Raw genomic sequence first — 13,421 nt, 5'->3', positions numbered from 1 at the left:
GTCAGGTCCAGAGAATGATGGGCTCTTAAGCAGAAAGCCAAGGGCAGTGAAGGAAATGGAAAAAGTTGGGGAAAACTGCACATCTCCACGAGGGATAGTGATGATCACAGAGGAGGGGATTAGAAACAAGGGGTTTAGATCCAGAAGGGGAAGTGAAAGAATTTAGGATGGGTGTAAGAGTGGGATGGGACAGAGGGCCCTGGTGTTGGAGGAAGGACAATGAATATGGAAGAGATACCAGAAGACAGTGATGGCATAGATGAATATGGGTTATAGGAAGGAGGAAGGGAAACCAGTAGAAGGTCCTTGATCTCTGAAGGGGGCAGGACAGGCAGTGGGAGGCTGGTAATGAAGATTTGCTTTGTTTTGTGCATTTGGTGTTTTGACTATTGTGTATGTGACAGGAGGAAATTCTTTTCTGGTCCAGTCTATTTGTAGTTCAGCAGGCTTCTTGTATGTTTATGGGCATCTCTTTTTTTAGGTTAGGGATTTTGTTGAAGGTATTTACTGGCCCTTTAAGTTGGAAGTCTTCACTCTCTTCTATATATAGTATCCTTAGGTGTGTAGTGCTCCTGAGATTCTCTCTTCCATCTCTTGTATTCTGTTGGTGATGCTTGTATCTATGGCTCCTTGTCTCTTCCTTTGGTTTTCTATATCTAGGGTTGTCTCCCTTTGTGCTTTCTTTATTGCTTCTATTTCCATTTTTAATTCTTCACCTGTTTGTGTTTTCCTGGAATTCTTTCAGGGATTTTTGTGTTTCCTCTCTATAGGCTTCTGCTTGTTTATTTGTGTTTTCCTGCATTTCTCTAAGGGAATTCTTTATGTCTTTCTTAAAGTCCTCCATCATCATGATCAAATGTGATTTTAAATCTAGATCTTGCCTTTCTGGTGTGTTTGAATATTCAGTGTTTGCTTTGGTGGGAGAATTGGGCTCTGATGATGCCATGTAGTCTTGGTTTCTGTTGCTTGGGTTCCTGCGCTTGCCTCTCGCCATCAGATTATCTCTAGTGTTACTTTGTTCTACTATTTCTGACAGTAGCTAGACTGTCCTATAGGCCTGTGTGTCAGGAGTGCTGTAGACCTGTTTTCCTGTTTTCTTTCAGCCAGTTATGGGGACAGAGTGTTCTGCTTTCGGGCGTGTAGTCTTTCCTGTCTACAGGTCTTCAGCTGTTCCTGTGGGCGTGTGTCTGGAGTTCACCAGGCAGGTCACTTGGAGCAGAAAAGTTGGTCTTACCTCTGGTCTCGGGTCTGAAGTCACTCCTTGGTGACTGTGTTTCAGCTCTCAGTGAGGGCAGCAACCAGAAGAGCCTGTGCCACCTTCTCCGGGGTCCCTCATACATGTCTCTCTTAATGCCTGATGAATAATACATCATTGTAAATGAACCAGTGTTTAAAGGGCTTTCTGCTTCCCTTCCTGTAGGAAGATGTTTACAGTATCTTAGTATTTGAGGAATTTCTTTACATTCAGGAAATGTTGGTCAGCACATGGCAGTGAGGAAGAGCCTAGAAAATGTGATATGACTGCTTTACTACTTAACAATTCTCCCTTTCTTGGCTGATTTAGCATTCAAACCTTTCAAAGGAGACTTGGTACTGGTTGAGTATTCCATGAATGCAGGCACTTCAAACATCAATATCCACTCTGTGAGCCCCCTCAACTCTCAGGATATGAATGAGGTAATTGTCCTCCATGTTGTCTTGTCATGAGTAGGCAGCTTCCTCTCCTTCTTACTGATCCCTTTCTTGCCCCGGATTATGTTTTGTATGTTTGGCAGTAAATCTTCTGCAGAGTAGACACTACTGTCCACAAATTGAAAAGTAAATATGGAGAGGATAATGTAGAAGGTGTGTGTGAGTGTGTGTGTGTGTATGTGTGTGTGTGTGTCTGTCTGTGTATTTGTGTATGTGTATTTGTGTGTGTGTGGCTCTGTGTGTGTGTGTGTGTGTGCATGTACGTCCATGTGTGCTTAAGTGCTCAATCCATAAGTTGTGTGCTTTCCTTGATGTTATGCTGCTCTGTGGACAACAGTTAGAGATCATCTTGCCTGTGAAGACATCGTGGGGAAATGTTGAGTGCATTGGGTTTGAGGTGTTCAGCCTGCTGATGAAGGCAGGTCAAAGCATTCATTGTAGGACAGCCTGAGAATAAGTTGAAAAGTCAGGAAGGTAGAGCATGAGGTCATGATGGGCTGAGGGGCCTGCTGATTGGAACTGGGTGTCTGGGGGTGTGCAGGACCATCTGTGGTGGATTATATGCTTCCCTAGACTCATAGCCATCTTTCTCAACATTTCAGGTCTGTGTTACTAGCATTGATGGAAGAAATGGCATGATGGAAGCCAGAGTCTTTTTCACCCTCGACTCTCTCCATACTCTCCCTGGATACACACCCTGGCAGTATGACATTGTGAAGGCTACTGTGGTAGACAGCCTCCAATCCCACTACTCTCGCAGAGTGGTGTCTATGATTCCAGTGGATATGCTGTATTTACTAGTCCCTTTGAATCATTATCAGTATTACTACTGGATTATAATGCCTGGTTTAATAAAGTAATATGGATAAACAAAGTAAATATATTTGAGTCAAGGATTTTTCTTTTGAGCACTTTGTTTTGTTGGTGGTGGGTGATGATTAAATGGATTTATTTTTGGAAGATGACATGTAAATTCAAAAATGTGCCCAATTAGTTCTTGAATATAGAACAAACAACTTTCATCCAGGCCATCTCCAACATTGTCCATATGCAAGAGTATATTTTTCAGCAGCCAGTGGAACCTCTTTTCTATGTTAGCATTTCACTTCCATATAAAGGAGCATTGAGTTTTTTCCATTAGCCAGTATTTATGGTAGTTCTTGGTAAATATCAGGGGCAGATTTCTAAAGACATTAGTAAACAAATTCACTGAACAGTAGTATTGCTTTGGTATAATTTCAATAGTAGTGAGTATATTGATCAACATTCTTTTAGCAACTCATTTGCTCACTTACTCAAGTATGTTCTGTGACTGAATTTTGCAATAGGAGTAGCTTTTTTGCAGACATGAATCTGGTGGCAACATTAATGTGTGTTGCTTGTATTTCATATTGGTTTTTCTATGGTAAAGGGTATTAGAATGTCTCACATCTGTACTCCATGAAATTTCTTCCTTCTATTTGATGAACTATAAATGCATCCTTAGTGGCATTTGAAAGCTTAAATATCACTGAGAAATCATGTTGTCCTCAACCCTGGTGTAGTGTACAATTTGACCGTATTTCCTGGCAAAGAGAAAACGGTAGTCTTCTTAAGTCTCCTCCACTCTATCCACCAGCCAATTGTTCCTGCTCTGCCTGATAATGATGGGAAATATTAGGATAGGTCTTGTTGAGTTTGAACTTTGGCTTCACAGTTTCTTTAAATTCTTTCTATTATATTTAAATTCATCCAGTTGTGTCACACATGTTCATGCATGCACACATATGCATCACATGTCACCATGCTCATGTGCAGGTCCAAGGACAACCTCTGAGAATCTGCTCTCTCATAATGTATTGTTCCCAGCAACTGAATTCAGGACAGCAGCCTTGATCAAAAGCATCCTTACAAACCATATCAACTTTATTTTGTGTCTACCTAGACATTTCCCACCCCGAGTAGCCACATAGCCTTAGCAAAATTTTCAGGATTGTCTGTGACTCTGACCCTGGTCTAGATGTATTAACCAAACTAACTGATGTTTGTGCCAGTTTAAACATGAAACTAAAATAAATAAGATGAAATGTAAATTAAAATAATATCCATGATTTATCTGTAAGTTACTGCTGAGGCTTGCAATAAAACAAATGTTAGTACGCTGCCTCAGATTCATTGCTTATGTACTCCCTATAGCACTGAACTACTGTGACTTTTTTCTTTAAAAACACGGTATCTGGGGTTGGGGATTTAGCTCAGTGGTAGGGTGCTTGCCTAGCAAGTGCAAGGCCCTGGGTTAGGTCCCCAGCTTCGAAAAAAACAAAAACAAAAACAAAAACAAAAACAAAACAAAAAAAACACAGTATCTATGAGCTTGGGCATAAAGAGACATTTTGTTCGGTTTAATCAGCATTGATTTTTTTCATTTGAAGCCCCCAGCAAAATTCCTCATGGTTCAGAGGACTCAGCCTCACTCCATGCCTTCCCTTCCTATCCAGGAAGAGGTTGCAGAGATGATGCTCCCTGCAAATGTTTCAGGATCCCTACTCCTCCCATGAGTCCACAGAGGTCTGGAATAGCTGCTATTTTCCCAGGAAACAAAACATATTGAGTCCTTGTAACATTCCTAAGAATCATGTCTGTATACAGAATTCTGTTCTGGTTCTGGTTTGGGTTCTCGTTAAAGATTATCAAGCCCATTTTGGGATCCTTCAATTTGGAAAGAAAAACTTCTGAGGAAAAGTTTTTCCATAGTTCTATTGCACTTAGTAGGGACACCAATAGTGGGGATGTGGTCTTCTGGTTGTGCTTCTCATGGCATAGTTGCCTTTGCTCAAAAGAATGGCTGGCCAATTGGGTATGTGTGTGAGTGATTGAATGCAAGCAAAGCAAATTTTGTTTCTTTTCCAGAGACTATGAAAGACAAAAGATCCTGGACACTTGTCATACAGACCGTAAAAGAACAAATGAGACCCACAAGGCAGCTCACAACGGTCTAAAATACAAGTTATATTTCTTCGAACAGCTATCCCAGTCCCGGAATTCAAGTGGTGCATACATATACAAGCAAAACCCACCTATGCAAGCTGGAAACAGTGGCCCATGCTGTCAGTGCCCTTAATGACATGTCTCTGGAGATGGGCAAGAGGAATCTATGGGTTTGGGGCTCGCCTTATCTACACAGCAAGTTCCAAGTCAGTCAAAACTTCACAAGGAGATCTTATGTCACCAAAACAAAACAAAACGAATGAAACAAAACAACAGGAAAAAAGAGAAACCGATTGATACATATAAAATATTTTTAAAATGCACTAGACACTGTTACCTTTAGAATCCTATGTAGTGGGTCTGTTGTGTGTGTACATGTGTGTGTGTTTGTATGAGAGAGAGAGAGAGAGAGAGAGAGAGAGAGAGAGAGAGAGAGAGAGAGAGAGAGAGAGAGAGAGAGAGAATGAATATGTTAGGAATACCATTCTTATTTTATGTTGTCCTTTTTTTTTCCTTGTTGGGGGGAACCAAACCCAAGGCCTTCTGCTTGCTAGGCAAACACTCCACCACTGAGCTAAATCCACAACCCTCCATTTCTATTTTACATAAAGATACGTTTTACAATTTGCAGCAAACATTTTTTCTAGTGCTTGAGTACAGATGCCAGAACTCATGTTCAATGGGTACAACATGTAAATTGGGCTTTATTTCCTAGTTGAAGTAAAGATCTTTTGGGATATATGCTTAGATTAATGATTGTATGGCTTAAGGAGAGAAGCAGACCACCAGAGCTGGACTGAGGACAAAATATTAAGTCTATACCTGGCCTGGCAGAAGTGAAGATATTCTGAAAGGATACTTGTGTCTCTCAGTCTGACTATCAGGCTGTTGAAACAATGGACTCCCCCAAAATGGGAATTTTCCCAGGAATCCCATGCCGAGAGAAGAAAATGGTCCCATCCAAAGTGAGATGTCATCTTTAAGCAAGGCATTTCAAAATTCCATCGATTTGGCAGCCCACCTCACAGGATAAGACTGAAGCCCAGACAGTGAAGGTCAGAATATGCAGGGTCAAATCTTGACTGGGACTTCTTAGATTCATTTACCTTGAGACTTGTATCTAAACTTAGATCTCTCTTCCAGGCCCTGAAAATGGACCTGGGGGGATACCTTTAGATATCTTTGTCCCACTTCCCAATGTGGCTCCACTAAATAAATCATTTTGTTCTACTTTTAAGTTGGTTCTTTGAATCGGCTTATTTCAAGATGGTTAGCTGGACCTGACTTGAACCACAGCTTGTAACTCCCAAATTAGATATCAGTCCCTAACAAATCCTCTTTAAAGCACAGGATACAAAAAACTTTCACCCCTGGAGATTCCAGATATCTGCTCTTGCATAGGAAAGGCATCCTGCTTTATTTTGATTTGTTCTCCAGGTCCATAGCACAGGTCAGAGACCAGAGAAAGGGTTACTCTGCTGGAGAAGCCCATATGGTCAACATTTGCTGCCTGGCACAGGCCTGTCTATGAGAGTTAGAGGCAACCCTTCATACTTGACCAGTTAGAAACAATTTGTAGCCAATTGAAATGATTTTTTCTGTTCATACTAAGCTATTTGTGGACTCAAGTGTAGTCCTGAGCAGTTTGATCAATGAACTTTTAAAGGCAAGCAGGAGACTTCCTTTAGCCTACATTGCAAATAGATTTTTGGGTAACACAATTAGCATGAGAACAGAAGCCACTATACTCCCCCCCATGAAGACAAAACTTTATTATTTTGCAGGAATCCCCACCTTTCACTTTCTGTTGAAACAAAAGCTTCACTTCTCCCCCAATGCATCACAGTTCCTGACTTCCATTCTGAAGTTAGCACAGCCTTAAAAGAATTGGGATGGCAGTCCTTTCTAAAATCCAGTGTTTCTCAGCAGCTCCGCTGCCTGTCTCGTCGACAATTTAAAAAGTTAAAGTCAATAAAGCAAGCATTATTTAATCTGTCTCTGGGAGACCCTATATCCCCCTTCTGTTTAGTAAGCATTTCCTTTCCAGTCCTGTTACATCTCTACACAATTGCTTGTCCTGTAGGATTTTAAGATATCCAGGGAATATCTTTTGTCTTATCACATTCAACAATTGTTGTATTTAACTGGATACCTGATGCCGGCGTAGTATCAGTTTTAATCGGTAAAGGTATTCCTAAAATTCCCATCACTTGTAATAAATATGTTATTACAAATCCAGCCTTTTCAGAGCTTAAGGCAGAACTCACTGGAATCTTGAATACAGCACAATTGTATGATACACATACTTTAGTTTTCCAAATCTGCAAAATATAGCACAGCTCTTTGTCAAATCTCATTTCTCTGGTTACCTTAAGGGTTACTTCTGGCAGGTAATAGAACTAGATTATATACAGTACAAGTAGAACAATGTTTTTGTAATTTCTTTGGCATTTTGCCAAGTAATATGAGTTTTTTCCCTAAAGTTTTACTATTCACATGATGTCTTTTATAAAATTTGAAGCCTCTAATATACTTCCTATTAATAACTGATCTAGTTCATTTCCTAGTGCTGATGGTCCTCACACACCTGTTTGAGGTTGTATGTATATGTATTATTGGATAATGTATGTTTCAAATTACTTGTTGTGTAATAGCAAAGAATCATCTGGAATAGGTTCAGCAGATTGTGTGTGCAAATCAACTCCCTCCATATTGAGAGTCAGTAAGTATATTAAGAGATGCTGGAAAGTCTAATGAACCACGAGAATATCACATAGTTCTGATTTGTGAACTGAAGCATGTGCACTTTGTACTATTTTGCTTATATTTCTCATTTTTTCTCCATCTTTATTAACTTCAGTATTTCTTATTTACATTTCAAGTTTTTTGCTTCCAAATCTGTTGAGAGCGATGCCCTTGAAGCCCTCCATTGTTGATGTTATTACTATGGTTAGAATTAGGTATGACTGGGTTCATCCCCAGCCAGCTGTAGAAGACTAACACAAATCTGGTGGTCAAAATGAATAATAATAAGATAAAGACATCCTGTTGGCTAATAGACATGACAAACCTGTGACCTTTCTGACAACTTGTCAACATCAGCCTACTCCCTGACCACACGGATATTGTGTCCTTGGCCTGCGTAAATGTTTCTTACTTGCCCCTCCCTCTGTTACCCATGTTATGGCATAAATTCAGCCTTGGGGAAAAATAAAGTTGTCCCCTTGATCAGACTCTTGTCTTGGCGTCCTTCTTCGAGTCCCTTGTCCCCCATTCTATTCCAGGTACCCTCAGAACCTGTCACTTACATAAATGGATTTAGTGGTATTTATTTATTTATATTGCATATATATATATATATATATATATATATATATATATATATATATTGCATTTCCAATGCTATCACCGTTCCTGATCTGGAAATCCACTATCCCATCATCCCTTCCCCTGCTTCTATGAAGGTCCCTCCCACTCCCTCTCTACGTCCTTGCCCTGGCATTTCTTTTTTTTTTTTTTTTTTTTTGGTTCTTTTTTTCGGAGCTGGGGTCCGAACCCAGGGCCTTGCGCTTCCTAGGTAAGCACTCTACCACTGAGCTAAATCCCCAGCCCATGCCCTGGCATTTCTTAACACTGGGGCATCGAATCTTTTCAGGACATAGGGCTTTTCCTCCCATTGATGTCAGACAATGCCATCCTCTGCTACATATGTGGCTGGAGCCATGGATCCCTCCATGTGTACTCTCTGGTGGTTTAGTCCCTGGGAGCTCTAGGTGGTCTGGTTGGTTGGTATTGTTGTTCTTCCTATGAAACCCCTTCAGCTCCTTCAATCCTTTCTTTAACTTCTCCATTGGGGACCTTGTTCTCAATCCAATGGTTGACTATGAGCATCTGCCTCTGTATCTGTCAGGCTCTGGCAGAGCCTCTCTGGAGACAGCTATATCAGGCTCATGTCAGCAAGCACTTCTTGGCATCTGCAATAGTGTCTGGGTTTGGTATCTATATATGGGATGGATTCCCAGGTAGGGCAGTCTCTGGATGGCCATTCCTTCGGTCTCTACTCCACACTTTCTCTCTGTATTTCCTCCCTTGAGTATTTTGTTTCCCTTTCTAAGAAGGACTGAAATATCCACACTTTGGTCTTCCTTCTTCTTGAGCTTCATGTGGTCTGTGACTTGTATCTTGGGAATTCTGAGATTTGGGGCTAATATTCACTTCTCAGTGAGTACATACACTATGTGTGTTATTTTGTGACTGGGTTACCTCACTCAGGATGATATTTTCTATTTGCATCCATTTGCCTAAGAATTTTATGTAGTCTTTGCTTTTAATAGCTGAGCAGTACTCCTTTGTGTAAATTTACTACATCTTCTGTGTACATTCCTCCACTGAAGTACATTTGGGTTCTTTCCAGCTTCTGGCTATTATAATACATTTCAATTGTTATTCCCTTTCCTGGTTTCAGGGCCAACATCCCTCTAACCCCTGACCTTCCAATTCTATATGGGTGTTCTCCTCCCCATGCCCCCCATCACTGCCCTCCACCCAACAATCCCGTTCACTGGGGGTTCAGTCTTGGCAGGACCAAGGGCTTCCCCTTCCACTGGTGCTCTTACTAGGATATTCATTGCTACCTATGAGGTCAGAGTCCAGGGTCAGTCCATGTATAGTCTTTACGTAGTGGCTTAGTCCCTGGAAGCTCTGGTTGGTTGGCATTGTTGTTCATATGGAGTCTCCAGCCCCTTCAAGCTCTTCCAGTTCTTTCTCTGATTCCTTCAATGGGGGTTCCGTTCTCAGTTCAGTGGTTTGCTGGTGGCATTTGCCTACGTATTTGCTTTATTCTGGATGTGTCTCTCAGGAGAGATCTACATCTGGCTCCTGTCAGCCTGTACTTCTTTGCTTCATCCATCTTATCTAGTTTGGTGGCTGTACATGTATGGGTGTTCCTTCTGCCTCTGTTCTAAACTTTGCCTCCCTATTCCCTCCCAAGGCTATGCTTGTTCCCATTTTAAAGGTGGAGTGAAGAACCCGCATTTTGGTCATCGTTCTTGAGTTTCGTGTTTTCTGTGCATCTAGGGTAATTCGAGCATTTGGGCCAATATCCACTTATCAATGAGTGCATACTATGTGTGTTTTTCTGTGATTGGGTTACATCATCCAGGATGATATTTTCCAGTTCCATCCATTTGCCTATGAATTTCATAAAGTCATTTTTGATGATAGCTGAGTAGTATTCCATTGTGTAGATGTACCACATTTTCTGTATCCCTTCCACTGTTGAAGGGCATCTGGGTTCTGGCTATTATAAATAAGGCTGCTATGAACATAGTTGAGCATCTGTCTTTGTTATATGTTGGGCATCTTTTGGGTATAAGTCCAAGAGAGGTATCGATGTGTCCTCAGGTAGTTCAATGTCCAATTTTCTGAGGAACCTCCAGACGGATTTCCAGAATTTTTGTACCGGTCGGCAATATTTCTGACATTTAACCACCCACTCCAGATATATTGGCATCTGTAAAAAGAGAGGAGCTTTAGGGAATGTATCCGCAGTGTCAAATCAGCTAGTGTATGCTGACTGGTTGGTATTGTATGCACCTGGTTGGGGATCCAGTGTCTAAGAGATCCTGAAGCTCCAGGTTAGTTGAGATTGCTGGTCTTCCTATGAGGTCACCCTCTTCCTCAGCTTGTTCCAGCCTCTCCCTAATTCAATTAAAGGGGTTTGTAGCTTCTCTCCAATGGTTGTGTGTAAGTATCTGCATCTCTTTCAGCTGTTTGTTGGACCTCTCAGAGGGCAGCCATGCCAGGCTTCTGTCTGTCCATAGTATCAGAATCTTTAAGAGTTTCATGAGATGAGTTTCTTAAATAGGCTTATTTGGCACTTCAGTCCAGTTAGGGGTGTGTGTGTGTGTGTGTGTGTGTGTGTGTGTGTGTGTGTGTGTGTAAAATAAAACAGGAGAAAAGGTATAAGAAGCTTGTTTAGTCACAACAAGAAGGAATATGTAACCAAACATGAGGCCTATTTATGAGAAAGTCTTAGCCTCAGTGGATATTGTCAGGGTATATCTTACCAGAAGATTGGCCAAGGGTAAAAAGTTGGACCGGTTTTAAGCCAGTTCCAGAACTAATTTAGAAACAATGGGCTTAATAGTATGGTTCTTGTGTTGAACCTGTCCAGATCTCTGAGGTCAGTAGGTGCAATGAAACTTTGAGGTTACACTGAAAGGATTACTGACCATTTGAGGTATAAACAAGGTGAGGAAATGTCCATTATCTGATCCAATGTATAGGGGAGGCACAACCACAGGGATGGACATAAAAAGAGTCTTGGCTGTTGCCAGAGCTATCTCCATATAGGTAGCCACCTACTACAAGAAGGTGGCCACAGATATTTACAGATGAGGAGGCCTCATCTTTCCAATGTTGACTTCCCTTTTTCACCAGAGGCTACTCACTTCAGACACATATCAAAAACTCCTTTTACCCTTGTCTTGGATTGATTTGTGCTCAGCAGAGAGATTGAAAGGAAGCCTGGAGAGATGTAGAATCTTGTGTCTGGAAAATAACTAACTCAGCCAGTCTGGTGATGGCAAAATGGGTAGTCTGGTGCAGTTGATACATCAAGAGGCATCCAAGAACCTCAGGGAGAATAATTCTTGAGTCTGACAAAACAGATCCTGCTTTGCATCCTAGAAGCAATCTTTACTTTTAACTTCCAGGGAGCAGATGTGTTGGGAAAGGGTCTCTGGGTTAGGAAAACTAATTGGAAAGACAGAAAGGGGCTCCTTAAGCATCTCTGCTGCCTGTCGAGCTCTCTAATCTTCCTTGGACTTCAGATATGTTACAGTCTGATGCCCTTTGTCATGGATAACAGCCACCTATTTAGGGAGCCAGAGTTTTTCAAGGATAACTAGGATTTTTTCTGTCAGTTTCCAGTTTTCCTGATAGCAGTTACTAACCCGCAGTCCTTATAAATCATAGCATGGACATGAAGGGTATCAAAAGCATACCATCTATGTGTATGAAATGTTCATTTCCCGCAGTTTAGGCTCTAAGTCATAGCAGTCATGTCTGCCTTTTAGTCTGATGCATCCTGTGATAAGGCTTGTGCCCGTGTGTAGCCTATTGGGTAGTTAGTTAGTGTTGCTTTAGTTCTCCTGGCTCCATTGATAACTAGGCTGCTTCCGTCAGTAAAGGGACCAGCCTCTGCCTGAGGCAGGAGTGTGTCCTGGAGATCTGGACAACTGCCCTGAAAAGTTTCCAGAGAGGCCTCCCAGTTATGTAATGTGGAATATTCTGGTCTCTTTGAAAAAGTTGTATCTTGGGATGTTTTTCTGGAAACCGTCTTATGAAAGGATGTTTTAACTAAAGCAGACATGTTGGAGAATGTTTTTCTGAGAACAGACACATGGTATGTTCCTAGAGGCTGCCTGGAGAAAGGGCACGTGATATTTTGCTAGAGCAGATACTTGAGAGCACATAAGAAGTTTGAAAGTGAATACATAGAATCAAACAGATAGTGTGATACTTCGTGGTATTGGTTCACCTTGCCACTCTTTGCTGATTATTGTTTGTCATGACTTTGTAGAGAGAAGTGCCCCAAAGAATTCCTTGTCGTGTAAATTCAGGTGGCCTCTTGCTACTTCCACAGACTCAGATGTTTTGCTGGTTTGTGAATGGTGTTTGCGAGTGGTTCGACCTACTGCTGCCGATTCATGTCAACTAAACTGAACTGAACTGGTAGTATCCTGAGAACACAGATTGGATTCGCCCCCAAAGAACTGTTCCACACCCCATTTTGCCTTATTAAACTTTGCTATCCACTATGTCTGGTGCGTGGTGAACTAAAAGGGAGGTTAAAGCATTACAGGAGGTTTTTCAAGATATAAGCCTGCAGTCTTGGAGGGGACCTCAGGGTCCTGATAACATCAGGTATCAATATACAGAGTTGAGATTCTGTTCACCATGAAACGAGAGAGAGAGAGAGAGAGAGAGAGAGAGAGAGAGAGAGAGAGAGAGAGAGAGAGAGAGCTAATCAAGCACCAGACTCCAGACTCTATGTGGGCATTTGACACCCAGTGCCCATTTGACCCTCTTAGAAGTGTTTCCAAAACATGGAGAACCCGTAAAGTCAGGTACTGGCCCAGGGTGAGCTTGTCAGCTTCCCTCCCTCATATTGTGGCCTGAGTTAGGAGACCTGTGTTTGGCAAAGCCTGAGCCTTTTTCAGGCAGATGTTATATCCCTATGTCTAGAGCAGTTAGAGCAAGGCCTTTGTGCCTTTCACACAGGTGGTTGTGTTGATTGCTGCGAATAGATCATCCCTGTAGTGGAGCTGAGTTGAATCTAGGTGTTAAGGGTTTTTGTTAACTCTTTTACAAAATGTGTAGGGGAAATTTTGAACCTTTAGGAGAGTCCTGTCCAGTTTAGCTGACTAGATTCAATGGACATTGGATCAGTCATTCAAAGGCAAAGATGGATTCTCTAGTGCCAGCAAACTGGAAAAGAAAGCATCCTTAAGATCCAGCACTGAACTCAATAGACCAAGACAGGGAGCCACAGGCATGATTGAGGACTATCAGCTCACACCTGAAAGGATAGCTTGGAAGTCTCAGCTTGTCCAGATCTCTGTCTAGGCAGAGAAAATTAGACACCTTCATCACCTTACTCCTCAAGAAACTAAAATTTCCCTTGCACCTGCCTACCAATTCAGCTGAAATATCAGCTGAAGAACACTTCCCAGTTCTTCTAGACTCCAAAGTAGAAA

This window comes from Rattus norvegicus, chromosome X (genome assembly GCF_036323735.1).
Source record: "Rattus norvegicus strain BN/NHsdMcwi chromosome X, GRCr8, whole genome shotgun sequence".
Classification (NCBI taxonomy): domain Eukaryota; kingdom Metazoa; phylum Chordata; class Mammalia; order Rodentia; family Muridae; genus Rattus; species Rattus norvegicus.
Note: the sequence above shows the minus strand (reverse complement) of the source record.